Raw genomic sequence first — 15,809 nt, forward strand, 5'->3', positions numbered from 1 at the left:
GAAAGATGTCCCCCATCAGATAACAAGATGAGCAGACACATGGATGACATTTCGTATAATGTAGAAATCACACTAACTCAGAAGATTCAGAAGATTATCAATTGATTGCTATAAGTACAGATATGAGTAACTCTATCAATTTAGAGTACTAATTAGAAGGCCCAAAGAGAAATTATTTGTTCCAGAACCAAAGTGCTAAATCAAACTATTGCAGATGAATTATTTGAGGTAAGAAATGAAGATCTGGAGGGGGAAACGAAAAGAAATATGATGGAAACACTGCAGGGGGTTGTGCACTCAGGGTTTGTTTGCAATGTCAGGAAGATGTGAAGGCCCTATACAACATGGATTTTATCTGAAACCCTGAGATTCAAGTAACACATGTTGTTTATTCATAGAGAAGCTCTCATATGTAAATGTTTGCCTATGGCTCTAAATTGCACATTGAATGATGAAACTAAAATGGTGAATCTAACAAAATACAAGCTCTTAGGGTCCATCTGGTTTCAGTTTTCAGTGAAGCATGAGATCAGAGTATCACTCTGTTTTTTATATCAGAATGTATTGGCATTCAAGGCAAGAGAGCTGTCAAAAATACATGCACCAAAATAAGAACTTTTTGCAAACAAATCTCACCTTGCAGATTTGTTGAAGGATAGTCTTGGCTTAAATACAGTAGCTTAACTAACATTTTTGTGCATCTGCATTTAAATTGAAAATTAAAAATTTTTTGAATTTAAAAATGTGTAAAACGCATGGACGTGTGCATGTGTGCGCCTGTGTGTGTGAATTAACAATCCTTTATTAGGGATTGAAAGCAAAATGCCAAATTTGGAGAAGTAAAGTGAAAATGGTTCACATGTGATGATTAGTCAATTTTATTAGTGAATTGTTAAGATTAGTATGCTGACATCTGTAAGTGCTGAAGAAAAAAAGCTTTGACTTTATTTGTAAATACAGGCATACTTCACTTTATTGCTCTAATGGAGATATATGTGGAGATGAATGTTGTTTTCATGCCTCCTTAGACAACATCCATTCTGCCACCCATGGATCAAGGAGTAATTTAGACTTTCAAGTCTTATTATTTAAGAAATCCATTTTGTAAGGCTATTGCTGCCATAGATAGTGATTCCTCTGATGGATCTGGAATAATAAACTGAAAACTTTCTGGAAAGGATTCACCATTCTAGATGCCATTAAGAATATTTGTGATGCATGGGAGGAGGTCAAAATAGAAACATTAATAGGAATTTCAAAGAGGTTGATTTCAATCCACATGGATGACCTTGAGGAGTTCAAGACTTCAGTGGAGGAAGTAACTGCATGTGTGGAGGAAATAGCAAGAGAACTAGAATCAGAAGTGGAGCCTGGACATTGACTGAATTACTACAATCTCATGAGAAAACTTCATTAGATGAGGAGTTGCTTCTTACAGATGAGCAACAACAACAAGAAAGTGGTTGCTTGATATGGACTTTACTTCAGGTGAGGATGCTGTGACCGCTGTTGAAATGGCAACAAAAAATTTAGAATGTTATATAAAGTTAGCTGATAAAGCAGTAGCAGGGTTTGAGAGGATTGACTCCAGTTTTGAAAGAAGTTCTATTGTGGATTAAAGGCTATCAAACAGCATCAAGTCCTACAGAGAAATCTATCAAGAAAGGAAGAGTCCATTGATGCGGCAAACTTTATAGTTGTCTTATTTTAAGAAATTGCCACAGCCACCCCAAGCTGTAGCAACCACCAGCAAAAAGATTATGACTCACTGAAGGCTCAAATAATCATTAGCATTTTTTAGCAATGAAGTATTTTCAATTAAGGTATGTACATTGTTTTTTAAACATAATGTTATTGTACATTTAATAGACTACAGTATTCTGTAAACATAACTTTCATATGCACTGGGAAATCAAAAAATGTGTGCAGCTCGCCTTATTGCAATATTTGCTTTATTGTGGTGGTCTGGAACCAAACCCACAATATCTCCAATGTATGCCTGCACTTGACTAGACAAAATGTAATTGTGTTAAATTGACCCATATGTAATTGCCATTTTCTAGGTGAAGGGTGCCCTAATATTGGCAGTTCCATATGTTTCAACCTATCATTTAAAATCTATCACTATACGTGACAAACTTCCGCAGGAGTTGAAAGTAGCCATTTCAAGTATAAATCTTGATATCTAAAATAAGTTATACATAAATTTGTCAAAAGTCATAAAATTATACACTTTAAATGATATTTCTATATATAAATTATACCTCAATAAAATAATTCAGATCATAGAAGTGAAATTGTTTCTCATTAAAAATTAAAAATATTTTATTTAGAAGTTTAATACTTGTTCAATATTTATTTCCTAATATCTTATATTTTATCTATCTTATTATAATCTTATTATAAGTATATACAGAGTTTTATCACTAAGTCCCATGCTGATGGCCACAAATTCCTTCCAATGCATCCCCGTGTGCTTTACACATTCTATAAATGACAAGAAATGAAAAGGTTGGATGTGGCAGAGATTTCTAGCTGTCCACCAAAATACATTATCCCCTTCATTCATAAAATGTGAATTGAATTATGGTTCTGGATTATTCATTCTCTAGCTGTATTAAAATTACACATCCATACCTTGGCAGTGCGAGTTTGCAGCATCTCCCAGTAGAACAGGCAGCGTATCTTCCCTGCCCTATTGATGTTGGACTTGGTAATGTGACTTGCTTTGGCCACCGGAATTTAAGTGAAAGTGACAGTGTGCTGTCACTTTCTGGGCTGAGTCTCCAGAGGCATCAAGCATCTCTGCTCATTCTTGTGCACTTCTATTATAAGAAGAACATGCCCCAAAGAGACACTGCCCTTTCAGCCGGGGCCCCAGAACAAATGTACATGGAGCCAAACTAACACCCTGGCATCATGCCCAACCAACCTGTAGCCTTAATCGGAGCCTTCCAGTTCAGCTTAGGTTAGATCAGCTGAACAACAGCCAATGTGCACATTTGTGAGAGTGAGAATAAATGCATGTTGTTTAAAAGCCTCCAGGTTTGTAAGTGGTTTGTTACACAGCATTAGTGCAATGACAGCTGAATTACACACACACCAATTAAGCTGTTGTTGGATACATGGCTGCCTTATCAGACTACATGTGCCTCACAGTTAGGTGTTGACATGTGACTAACTTCTTACCAATGAAATATAAGCAGAAGTGTTACATGTCACTTTCAGATTCAGGCAAGACCATTAATGTGCCTCTTCTGTCTTCCCATTGGCTAGGACCAAGATATGGAAGCCACCCAGCTTTGATAACCTATATGATGACAATGCCCTTAGGGATGATAGAACAATGACTTTGAAAGATTCTTGCTCCCTAGATGACTGCAGACCTAACTGCTCACCTTAGAACTGAGATGAAAGAAAAGTAAGTTTCTATATTCTTTGAGCCACTATATTTTGAATGTCTCTTACAGCCACTTATTTTTATCCTTAAGAATGAAGTTAGGAAACACTGCCTTCTCTGAGAAGTTCCATGGTATTATTCTTGGAAATTTAACCCCAAGTTTGCTTTTCTGGCAATGACTCCCCCTGCCCAGTGATTTTGTGAGCTACACCATATCTTTTTAATGTTACTTCTTTTCTGCTAGTCAGGTTCTGGTGACATAACAAGCAAACAGAAGATATAAGGAAAGACAGAAGCACTGTGAGCCTTTCCTGTCAAATTCAGCTTTAAAAGCTTCTAACATGTGTGATGGCCAAGCTCTTGCTGAATTTTTTTTACATAAGGCTTTCCAGACACCACTGAGCCTCCCTTCCTCATCCTCTCTCTCTCATTCAAGCTGATCTAATCCCTTCAGCTCTTCATTCAACAATCATTTACAGGGCGGCTGCTATGCACCAGACACTGGGGTATAAAGACAAATGAAAGTGTATTGGTCAGAAGTTACTAGGTATGCTGCAGTAACAAATAGCCCTTAAATTTCCATAAATCCTAAATAGCCCTGAAATCTGCAAATACTAAACAATTTATTTATTGCTTATTCTACATGATGATCACATGTCAGCTTCCATTCAGGAACCAGGCTGACAGAACAACCTGGAATACTTGCCAGTCATCATGGCAAAGGGCAAAATGAAAGAATATGGCAAACCATATGCTGGCTTTTAAAGCTGCTGACTCAAAATGATTCACATCACTTAATGAGCCAAGGAAAGTCTCATGGAAAACCCTGACATGAATAGGGTAGGGAAATAGAGAAGAGCATGTATATTTGCAAACAAGAACAGAGTCTGCCACAAGGAAGAGCCCAGCCTGCCCTCTGTTCCCCTATGCCACCACACATCTCCTAGATACTTCTCTATCTGCACTCTCTAATCTGCACCAAAGTTCACTGTGTATGTGTCCATACCTCCTCCAGTGCCAGAAGCTCCATGAGGCAGGGAACATATCTTATGCATCATCCAGCCCAGCACAATGCCTGGTACAGGGTATATAATTTATTCTATTGTATATTTGGAGAATAAAGGAATAATGAGTGGATGGGATCAAATTGCTCCTGGTCTTGGGAGGGTATGAGATAGGAAAGTGAACACTCACAGAACGGGCTAGCGGGATATTTAGGGAGTAATAATGGAAGAATGACAACTTAGTTAGGTTCCTTCACCCAGAAGATAGAAGATCTCGCACGAATTGGGATTAGATTGTTTATAACAAGTAGTTCCTTAGACGTGGTATCCTTGACTACTTGAAATTTGTTGCCAATCTTTGAAAGAAGGTAAGGGAGAGGGAAAGTGAAATCGCACTAACTGTGCAAAGATGGAGATGCGAGAAGCTGACTACAAACCCCAACTGACCAAGGTGGCTATAGCAGCTGGAAGGACTCTCCCTTGAACATGCAGTCAGCAAGCTTACCACTGGGAGATGATCTGAAAGCTTAACAAAAATGGAACTCCTAGGCAGACTACCACAGGTCATTCAAAAGCTATGCCCAAGGTGACTTCAACCAGAAATAAATGCAGGAACATACGTTTCTCGGCCGGGCCACCTGGGACTTAGTTCTGTTCTACACCTTAGCTGTCCTGTTCACCACACGTGGCTCCAAACCACCTTTAGCCATTTCCAGATATTGAAGCCAATCTCTCAGGGCAAGAATTTGCTGTCACCGAGCCACAGGCTCTGTGAAAGAAGGGTTTTACCCTTTTTTATGACAAGATATCAATGTTAAACTTGCAATACTAATAGAATTATGGAATGTCAGAATTGGCAGAAACTTAAAAGCCAAAGGCTTAGATCCTTTCATTTCGGAGCTCTGGATTCTAAGTTCCTTGAGGACAGAAACCATGTCTGATTGTATGGCCAATGCCCCCAGCACAGAGTTTCACCAATAAATGGTGTTCAATAAATGTTATTGAATGAGAGAAGAGCTGAAAAGTAAGTAATAGTGATTAAATGAAAAAAAAAAAAAGAATGAGAGGCCAAATGAATGAATGCAATGTGGAAACTGAGACGCAAAGATATGCAGTATTATGCCCAAAATTACACAATGACTTAGAGCTGCAATTAAAAGCCAGGTCCTCTGGCATCTAGGATAGAGTCTTTTATGACAAATGGAGAATTAAGCACCTTCCCAGTTCAGGGGCTTCCCAAGTTGTTTTCTTTCAGCCCCCTACCCCTACACCTCCCAGGATATGTCTGGGGACTTTCCCTTCACTCCACCCTCACCTACTGCATGTCTAAGACTCCACACCACTTCCTTCAGGCATGCAGGTGTCCTGGGTGAGTGCAGAGTGGAGGACTGTTCTCCCAGTGTGACAGCCCTGCTAAGCAGCCTCTGAGTAAAGGGTTGGTGGCAATGGAAGTGAGGGCTTGACTAGACCCCAACAAAAAGCTGGGTTAGCCTAGTCCCTGGGCTCCAATGATAAATGATGCTCTCTGGAGTGTGTGGATGCTAGCTGGGCTCCCAGCTGGCTTGTGGGTGCTCAGATCCAGCCCACAGTGCCCTCCAATTGGCCCTCACAGGCAACCATCCTTCCTCTGGTTCCATTACCATCTGTTCTCTTAACACCTCCCACTCCCTCCTCCAGCTAATCTAAGAGCAGGAATCCCTCCTCGCCCTCTCAAACATTTTAACTACTCCTTGAGTCCTCTCCAGCTCACGTAGGACATGCTTTTGAAATCTAAAGCCAGGAAGAAGACGTCTTTCTGCTGCTTTCTACTAAAGAGGAAAAAAATAATGATGGGGCTGGGGAAGACTGGTCAATACCTCAAAACATTATCCTACCACAGATGCCTGGGGATTTGCAGAGTACTCTCACCTGCATTACTTTACAGGCATAAGAATATGTCTTTAGAAGGTGACTTCAAACGATTTGCTTGTATAAATTCAGACATGTTCCCTTAAAATTCGTCTCCTGGCAGTATTCTTACCTTACAGTGCCAAGTCAGTGTGCCCACCTCATCATCATGGGCCCTTCCTTCATCTGTATCAGTGTAAAGTTTGTTGCCATGATATTTAAAGGAATGTTCAGATTTCAACCCCATCTTCTCCCTCCAGGATTCCCAGAGGCTGGCCTCTCTCTAGGCCAATCCTCAAGCATCTGGTAAGTATAGTGGCCATATCAAAGTGGAGACCATTGGGAAAAGTTTGTTGACTGACTTTCTGAGAATATTGGCAATTCAGCCAATTTAAAATAATAATAATAATAATAATCCCCACTGCTGTATACACCTCCAACTATCTCCACTTACTGCCTAAGCATTCCTCTCCAATTGTAGTCCACCTAACTAGGAAGAAGGGGAAAGAGAGGGAGGAGAATTTTCTAAGTCCCTAATATATGCCAAGCTCTAGGGAAGTCACCAATGTCAAGGCCAGCAGCCTCAATCTCTCCTTGTTGTTTGCATATTTACGTGAATATTAAATTCTGATTACAACCACACTGTCTCAACCTGACACCTGAATATGGAAAGCCCAACTGAGAACAATATGTGCATGTTTTCCTAAATAAAGCAAAGCAAAAAACTGAGTCCATTATTCCCACATCTTAGGGAAAGAGTATCTCTGGTCTGCTTCAATGATCCAAATCTTGTTGTGATGTGGTCCATGTTGAACTGCCAGATATTGGTTTGTAGAGGGAGACATATGCCCACATGTCCATTGTCCATACTCAAGAGCTAGCCCTTCAGTCATAAGATATCCCTGATTGCTGGCACAAAATACAAGTGTTTCTTAAAGAACCTCTGCTTCTCTTGCCAAGGCAGGAGGTGAGGAACCTGTACGACGTGCACCCAGGGAACATGCAGAGCCCACCGTTTGCTTTTTAACCCCAGGAGGCCATAAGATGGCATAGGCTGACCAACTTGGGGCCACTGAGCAGGCAAAAGTTCAAAAATAATCACCTCAAAAGGCAGAGGCAGCAGATGTCAGAAACACATTCTATTTAATGCTTTTTGGCTGCCTGGTGGGAGCTAACTGGCAGTCAGGCTGTCAACGCCAGTGATATTTAATTTAATTTTTCCCATGAAAACACTGTGGGGACTCATTAATCCAGAGAGCCCATTTCCTGGGAATAATAATAATAATGAGATTTTACCAGGTACACAATTGTTCCAGTTGCCTCCCTTACTTCATTATTCGCTGAAGTATTCCAGAGACCACTGATGCTATTTTTGATCTGGAAGTAAGGGGCAGAGTCCACTGAGCCAATCACATAGGGAGCCACTCCTGTCCTTAAAGTGTTCTCTGGACCCTGCCAAACCAGGTCATCTCAAGCACATAAGACTTAAGGTCAGAGAGTTTCTATTGATGTGGACGCCACTTTGGTTTACTAAAGGCGCATGCTATCGTTTCAGAATAAGACTGTGAAGAATGACGGGATCTAGAGGAAGTTGTTTATCCAGAGCTGAAACATAAGGAAGCCAATTTCAAGGGTGGGGCATCCACCCTCAGAACAAGACTCTTCTTCTTAGAGCCTCATTGTTAGCCACGAATCTTGGGCTACTCAGATGGACCCAGTCACCCAGGGTTCCCTCTCCTGAGACACATTTACACCTGCAAAGATACTGCCCGTAGCGCCCTGTCAAAATCTGACTGTCCCAGTCCCATTTCTTCAATGTCTGCCTGGTGACTGAGAAGTCAATCAAATACACTGATTAGTAATAGAGAATTAATGGATGATAATTACTTATGTGTTGTCCTTCCAAATAAAAATAATAATATGGATTCAGCTGAAGTTTAAGTCTTAACCTGAATTTTCCAATTACGGGAATTTTAGGCAATATGGCAGGCCAGTGGAGAAATTTGGGAAAGGAGTTAGGAAATTGGTCTCCTTTTGCATCAAATAAGCCACTAGTTATTCTGCTAACACTTAGAGCTGGCTCTGCATACTCCCATCTGGGAAAGGAGGAGAGTCTATTAAGTTGGGTGCTAAAGTATGATTTACAATAAAAAGGCCAAAAAAATTGAAATGGCCACATGTTAATCTTGGGGAATCTTGCACAGTTACTGACATTATTATGCGGAGTGTATTAATCTGTTTTCATGCTGCTGATAGAGACATACCCGAGACTGAGAAGAAAAAGAAGTTTAATTGGTCTTATAGTTCCACATGGCTGGGGAGGCCTCAGAATCATGGCAGGAGGTGAAAGGCCCTTCTTACATGGTGGCAGCAAGAGAAAATGAGGAAGAAACAAAAGCAGAAACCCCTGTAAAACCATCAGATCTCGTGAGACTTCCCCACTCTCAGGAGAATAGCATGGGAAAAACCAATGCCCATGGTTCAATTACCTTCTCCTGGGTCCCTCCCACAACATGTGGGAATTCTGGGAGATAAAATTCAAGTTGAGATTTGAGTGGGGACACAGCCACACCATATCATTCCACCCCTGGCCCCTGCAAATCTCACGTCCTCATATTTCAAAACCAGTCATGCCTTCCCAACAGTCCCCCAAAGTCTTAACTCATTTCAGCATTAACCCAGAAGTCCACAGTCCAAAGTCTCATCTGAGACAAAGCAAGACCCTTCCACCTATGAGCCTGTAAAATCAAAAGCAACATAGTTACTTCCTAGATACAATGGGGGTACAGTATTGGGTAAATACAGCCATTCCAAATAAGAGAAATTGGCCAAAACAAAAGGGCTACAGGGCCCAAGCAAGTCCAAAATCCAGTGTGGTGGTCAAATTTTAAAGCTCCAAAATGATCTCCTTTGACTCCAGGTCTCAAATACAGGTCACACTGATGCAAGAAGTGGGTTCCCATGGTCTTGGGCAGCTCCGCCCCTGTGGCTTTGCAGGGTACAGCCTCCCACCTGGCTGCTCTCACGGGCTGGCATTGAGTGTCTGAGGCTTTTCCAGGCACACAGTGCAAGCTGTTGGTGGATCTACCATTCTGGGGTCTGGAGGACGGTGGCCCTCTTTTCACAGTTTCACTAGGCAGTGCCCCAGTAGGGACTCTGTGTGAGGGCTCCAACCCCACATTCCTCTTCCACACTGCCCTAGCAGAGGTTCTCCATGAGGGCCCTGCCCCTGCAGCAAACTTTTGCCTGGGCATCCAGACATTTCCATACATCTTCTGAAATCTAGGCAGAGGTTCCCAAACCTCAGTTCCTGACTTCTGTGCACCCACAGGCTCAACACCATGTGGAAGCTGCCAAGGCTTGGGGCTTCCACCCTCTGAAGCCACGGTCAGAGCTAAATGTTGGCCCCTTTCAGCCACAGCTGGAGCAGCTGGGACACAGGGCACCAAGTCCCTAGGCTGCACCAAGTCCCTAGGCTGGGACTCTGGGCCTGGCCTACAAAACCAGTTTTTCCTCCTAGGCCTCTGGGCCTGTGCTGGGAGGGACTGCCGTGAAGTTCTCTGACATGGCCCAAAGACATTTTCCCCATGGTCTTGGGGATTAACATTAGGCTGCTTGCTACTTATGCAAATTTCTGCAACTGGTTTGAATTTCTCCTCAAAAAATGGGTTTTTCTTTTCTACGGCATCATCGGGCTACAAATTTTCCAGCTTTTATGCTCTGTTTCTCTTTTAAAATGGTATGCTTTTAACAGCACCCAAGTCACCTTTTGAATGCTTTGTTGCTTAGAAATTTCTTCTGCCAGATACCCTAAATCATCTCTCTCAAGATCAAAGTCCCAAAATCTCTAGGGCAGGGGCAAAATGCAGCCAGTCTCTTTGCTAAAACATAACAAGAGTCACTTTTGCTCCAATTCCCAACAAGTTCCTCATCTCTATATGAGACCACCTCAGCCTGGACCTTATTGTTCATATCACTACCAGCATTTTTGTCAAAGCCATTCAACAAATCTCTAGGAGGTTCCAAACTTTCCCACATTTTCCTGTCTTCTTCTGAGCCCTCCAAACTGTTTCAACCTCTGCCTGTTACCCAGTTCCAAAGTCACTTCCACATTTTCAGGTATCTTTTCAGTAATGCCCCACTCTACTGGTACCAATTCACTGTATTAGTCCAAATTCACACTGCTGATAAAGACATATCTGAGACTGAGAAGAATAAGAGATTTAATTGGACTTACAGTTCCACATGGCTAGGGAGGCCTCAGAATCATGGTGGGAGGCGAAAGGCATTTCTTACATGGCAGCAGCAAGTGAAAATGGGGATGAAGCAAAAGCAGAAACCCCTGATAAACCCATCAGATCTCATGAGACTTACTCACTACCACGAGAACAGCATGGGAAAGATTGGCACCCATGATTCAATTACCTCCCCCTGGGTCCCTCCCACAACACGTGGGAATTCTGGGAGATACAATTCAAGTAGAGATTTAGGTGGGGACACAGACAAACCATTTCAAGGAGTATGTAGAAATATGACAAATTATGTATTAAATTAATTGGGGAGATCAAAATAATATCTATATTAAAATTGTAGATGTTTTAAAACACATATCAAGTACTACTTCGCCTTTAAAAAGAGAGAAATCTTGTCATTTGCAACAACATGGATGAATCTGGAAGATATTATGCTGAGTGAAATATGCCAGGCACATAAAGACAAATACTGCCTGATCTTACTCATGTGTGGAATCTAAAAGAAGGTGAACTCAAAGAATTAGAGAGTAGAACAATGGTCACCAGACGCTGTGGGGTGGAGAAGAAGGGAATGGAGAATTATTGATCAAAAGGTATAAAGTTTCAGATAGACAGGAGGACTAGGTTTACTGCAATTAAGATTACTATAGTCAAAATAATGTACTATATATTTAATAATAAGTAAGAGTAAATTTCAGATGTCTCAGTGTAAAAAATGATAGGTAAGTCAGATGATGGATAAGTTAATTAGCTTAAATAGATCATGCCACATTGATCTATATCAAAATATCACATTATACTCCATAAATGTGAATAACTACAACTTGTTAGAAAAGATAGATAGATAGATAGATAGATAGATAGATAGATAGATAGATGTAATAATTGGACACAATATTGGAAAATGATTTCAATAGCCAATATGAGTAAGGGATAGGATTAACCCTTCAATTTCCTGCAGTAGTCTAGATAAACTTTTCTTTGCAAAGATAATAAGCTATTTAAAAAAGGAGAATATGGGCACGAAGGATATTAAATTCTAGCCTGAATGCTCCAGAGACTTTCTGAAGGTAGACTAAGACGATATCTGTGCTCAGGTACGATACTCTGCTAAAGAAAACATGTAGATACTTAATGCCATGTTTTAAAAATGCATACCATCTACTTAAGGAAGAACATTTACCTTAGATGGACTGGAAAACTTCAATAACATTGGAAGAGATCCCTCCTCTTGCAGATGGATCTCATTTTTGATAAATAGACTCTCCCCAACCCAATCTAAAGTGTCCCAGCCCACCCACAGGCGTCTGCCTGGCCCAGGAGCTGAGGCTGAGAGCATGCTGCCCACAGAAACGGGGACTTGCCACCCAGTGCTCAGCCTGTTCTCAGAAGCTGCAGCTTCCTTCCTCCATCCTGCCATTGACCTCAAATTGAGGAAGGAAAGTAGCCATTTGATTGCTGCTGTTTCCATTTCTAGCTCTCTAAATTTAGCTGCTAGACTTTTTGACATGGCCTTCTGAGGCCAGGCATAATATCTTCCAGTTTCATCCATGCTGTTGCAAATGATAAGATTTGTCTCTTTTGAAAGCCAAGTAGTACTTGATACGTGTTTTCAAAACGGCTACAATTTTAATATGGGTATTATTTTGATTTTGCCACTTAATTTAATATATACTTCAGCATATTTCTACATACTCCTTGACATGGTTTGGCTGTGTCCCCACCCAAACCTCAACTTCAATTGTATTTCCCAGAATTCCTACTCTGAGAACTTTGTATTTTTCTATTTTAGTTGTTTTGTGTTGAATTGAAGGCATTTCAGCACAGAAACTGAAATTCTCCAGAATGTCGGATTCTGGAAACTCCAAAGTTTAAGGATAAATACAGAGCTCCTGGCTTTTTCAAGTTCACATCAGATTTTCAGTTTGAGTTTTTGTCCAACAAAGTGGTTCATGTTGCTCAAATTCCCATCTCCTCCGCTTACCTTCATTCACTCATGCAACATTTGACAAACATTTACTAAGTATCTACTGTATGCCAGGCACTCCTCTAGGCACTGGGACAACAGCATGAACAAAGCACATAGAGGTATCTGATTACCTTGCTGTGGGAAGAAACAACTTATAACCAGAATACATAAGAAAAATAGTAAACTAGATGGTGATCCAATTATCTGAGGGGAAATAAGCAGGGAAAGGAAATGGGGGTGTTGGGAGTAAAGATGACTGTTGCAATTCATTACATAGAATCACAAGAAATTGCCATCTTGGAGGTCATATATTACTTTTGAACTACTGGCAATTTCATGTGATTTAATCTGCATTGGTTTTCTACTTTGCATAACAAATTATCACACACTTAGTGTTCTCAGCAAATAATGCAATGAGTACAAAGATCCTCAGGCAGTCATATGCTTGGATTGTTGAAGAACAGCCATGAGGTCTTAGCAGCTGGACTGGAGACGGAAAGTAGCAGGATTTCAAGTCAGACAGCATTGCAAAGTGAATAGATCACACAGAGACCAGTAAGCAATGGAAAGGATTTGACTTTAACTCTGAGAGTGTTGAGAACTCAATAAAGAATTTTGAGCAGATTTTGGCATGATCTGACTTACAAACTGACAGGAACACTTGCTGCTGTGTTGAGAACACATGAAGAGAGGAAAGGGCAGAAGCAGGGAGACCAATTAGGAATCGGCTTCTGTAATCCAGGCAAGAAATGATGGCGGTTTGGACCTGGGTAGCAAAGGAGGTGGTGAGGAGTGACTGGGTTCGGAGTATATTTTGAAAGTAGGACTGAAAAGACTGCACATAAGGTAAAAGAAAAGTCAAAAATGACTCTGCTATGTTTTGGATTTAGTCTGTCCCTGCACAAACTCATGCTGAAATTTGATTCCCAATGTGGCAGTGTAAGTCATACGGACTAGTGGGAAGTCTTTGAGTCATTGAGGCTGGGGGGGATTCCTTCATGGATAGATTAATGGTCTCCCATGGAGGTGAGCACTTGCTCTCTCAGGAATGGATTCATTCCTGCAAAAAAATGTTCTTAAAAAGAGTCTGGCTTCCTTGGTTTCTCTTGCTTCCCCTCTCCCAATGTGATCTCTTTGCAAACTTCACTCTTTTTCACTCCCCTTCTACTTTCCACCATGAGTAGAAGCAACAAGAGGCCTTCACCAGAGGCAGCTGCCCAATCTTGAACCACCCAGCCACCAGAGTCATAAGCCAAATTAGCATCTTTTCTTTATAAATTACGGAGTCTCCGGTATTCTGTTTTAGCAACACAAAACAGACTAAGATAGACTTCCAAGGTTTTTGACTTGAGCAACCAAAAGGATGCAATTGCCATTCATGAAAATAGTGACGACTGCAGGAAGAGCAAGCCTGTGAAGGAGATACCAGTAGCTTTGTTTTAGTCAGGTTACATTTTAGTTGCGTGTTGACATCTGAATTGAGATTTCAAGTAGACGGTTGGGTACACAAGGCTGGGGTCAAGGGAGACATCTAGCTAAGACAGAAATTATATATGCAGCTAAACATAAGTCCATACTGACATCTCTGACCTTAACTCAGTACCACAGAGTTCATTCTAGCCTTCCTGTCTTGCTCATCTGTAACTTTACTCTCTGACAATGAGAAACCTGGTCCCACCAATGAAGATCATTCTTGACCTTGACAGAGGAATTTCTGTGAAACAGGGGAACCTAAAGCTTGGCTGGAGTGTGTTTCAAAGAGAATGAGAGAAGAGAAATTGGAGTCAACAACTATATGTAAACAGTGGTTCCCAACATTCAGTATTGATCACAATCACCTGCAGGCTTGTTAAAGCACAGATTGCTGGGCCCACACCCAGAATTTTTGATTCAGTAAATTTGGAGTAAGGTCCAAGAATCTGTATTTCTTACAAGCTCCCAGATGATGCTAATGCTGCTGGTCCTTATACCACACTTTGAGAACCACTGGACTCACAGAATTTTGCTTGACAAGGAAGACAAGAAATGGAGCAATAGATAGATGGTGAAGTTTTTTGGGGTGTGTGTGTGTGTGCATGCGCATGTGTGTGTGTGTAGGCAAGTGGTAACAGCACATTTGTAGTCTAATGAGAAGAGTCCAGTAAAAAGGAAAAGAATACTGTTTCAAGAGATGGGGATAGTGGAAATGGTAGGGAATTGCTGGAGGAAAATCCTTGAGCTGGTGAGAGGATAGAATCAGTGCCGAGAAAGGACAGGCCTGAAAGAGCAGCATGTTCAATTCATTCTTAATAACTAGAGGGAAAGCAGAGTATATCAGAACAAATGGAGGTAGATGAGAGGTGGCACTGGGGCCTTGTGAAGTCTCTTTTCATTGCCTCTCATTTCTCAATGAAAGAATATGTAGTTACCCCCTGAGAGAGAGGCTGGAGGAGGCAGCGTCAGAGTTTGGAGGTTAAAGAATGCAAAGAATCACCTAAGAGAAGGGAGAGTAAATAGATTAGAGAAATACAGAATGATTGCTATGCAGCATTATGAGCCTTCTTGGGGTGAGTGGTCAGGAAGTGAAAGTGAGACAGGCATGTGTGGCTGTGTTTTTCTTCCAGCCTGGTTCAGCAGCACAGGAACAGGCATGGAGTAAGAGCAGAGTTGGATTTGCGCAGGATGTGGTTTCTCAGGGAAAGGCAATGAAGCAAGAGAAAAGCCAGAGATTTGGCTTGTTGACTATAATGAAAACACTTTCCATTTCTGTTTGGCCTTATGAAATATTCAATAAAAAATACTTTCTACATTTATCTTTTCCTGTTATTGAAGCAACAATAATAATTGCAATTTTGAAGGCTGTGACCATCATGGAAATGTATTTATAATACAGTGTTATTGAACAAAGGTAGGATACAAAACTGGGTCTATCCTGGGATTGCAGAAAAATAAAAATGACGGAAGAATGTGGACAATGGTAAGTACAGGGATGACTGAAAACAGTTTTATTCATGTAGTGGCGAGATTGTGGAGGAATTTCTTTCTTATTTTCCTATTTATTTATGTTCAGTTTAGGTCAATAAACATTAATTGAGCATCTATTAATGCCCATCATTGTTCTAGGCTCCAAGAGCACCAAAAAAAAGGAAGAAGATTCAGAAAAGAAGAAAGAGGAAGATGGGAAGAAGATGGTGGAGAAGGAGGAGAAATTATAGTTTTCTTTTTCACTTAAAAAGCCTATAGGCTAAGAATGATATTGCCATGTTTTTGTTTATATAACAAATCATTATACTAAAAATTTTACCATAAATGTGGCA

Source organism: Pan paniscus, chromosome 11 (genome assembly GCF_029289425.2).
Source record: "Pan paniscus chromosome 11, NHGRI_mPanPan1-v2.0_pri, whole genome shotgun sequence".
NCBI classification, from domain to species: Eukaryota; Metazoa; Chordata; class Mammalia; order Primates; family Hominidae; genus Pan; species Pan paniscus.